Below are 619 nucleotides of genomic sequence, written 5' to 3' on the forward strand. Positions count from 1 at the left end.
TCAGCATAAAATTTTACAGAAATTAATATCATGTATGAATTGGTCATACAAGAAAAAGAGAAAAAAATCTCATAATTTAACAATATGTAGTTGTCTTTATTAACTGATCTACTAATATTCACTTGTAACTTAGGTAGAATTTATGTATTAATTTATACGAGATAAAATGTAGAATAAAGAAAATGTATGATAGCAATACAGATAAAATAATATGTAAATTAAAATATAATTTTGAGCACTAGACACTAGTAAAAAAATATTGTTAATTTTTGACTGACGATCCATCGAAATTTAGTAATTTATCATTAATGATTTTTCAATGAAAAATTTATCAGAAGCATTATCAACGAATCAATTTCCAACAGATATAATTTGAAATTATAATATTCTAGTAGCGAATAGCAATTAAAGAAATAAATTCCAGATGTATTTCAAAATAAAAAATAAAAAATAGGGTTTTTGATATTTGAGGTGGAATTTTGGACTCAGCGAGCTAGTTATTTTTCTCAAATTTAGAGTATATACGCCTTTTTTTTTTTATATTCATGCTTGTATCATAAACATCATAAACATCAAATATTGAATTTTAAGGTATACATTAAAAGTTCACAATTTAATA

This window comes from Capsicum annuum, chromosome 5, assembly GCF_002878395.1.
Source record: "Capsicum annuum cultivar UCD-10X-F1 chromosome 5, UCD10Xv1.1, whole genome shotgun sequence".
NCBI lineage: Eukaryota > Viridiplantae > Streptophyta > Magnoliopsida > Solanales > Solanaceae > Capsicum > Capsicum annuum.